This window comes from Rousettus aegyptiacus, unplaced genomic scaffold (assembly GCF_014176215.1).
Source record: "Rousettus aegyptiacus isolate mRouAeg1 unplaced genomic scaffold, mRouAeg1.p scaffold_m13_p_1, whole genome shotgun sequence".
Lineage (NCBI taxonomy): Eukaryota > Metazoa > Chordata > Mammalia > Chiroptera > Pteropodidae > Rousettus > Rousettus aegyptiacus.
Window position 1 is genome coordinate 51,236,945 of NW_023416284.1, and position 376 is coordinate 51,237,320.

Here is a 376-nt window from a genome sequence, read left to right on the forward strand (position 1 = left end):
TTGAGTTGATACAGCACCATTTGTTGAGAAGGTTTTTTCTTCTCCATTTAATTGCTTTGGCTCCTCTGAGGAAAAATCAATTGACTATATATGCATTGATCTATTTCTAGACTTCTAGCTGTTCTATTGATATTTATTTATTTATCTATTTATTTATTTATTTATTTATTTATTTATTTAGGCTGAGGCAACCCTTGGTTGACCTCACAGATTACAAGAAACTTGTCAGTTTATGATCCCTTATTTTTTATTTTTTAAGCCTACAGCACCTGGTCTTCCTAGGTGGTTTCTCATCCAAGTACTAACCAGGCCTGACCCTGCTTGATTTTCAAGATCAGACGGTATTGGGCTGGTTAAGGGTGGCATGGCCATAGAC

General features: G+C 35.6%; 1 pseudogene; it reads right to left on the bottom strand.

Moving 5' to 3' along the window:
- Positions 1-257: 257 nt before the first annotated feature.
- On the bottom strand, positions 258-376 carry LOC118605205 (annotated as a pseudogene).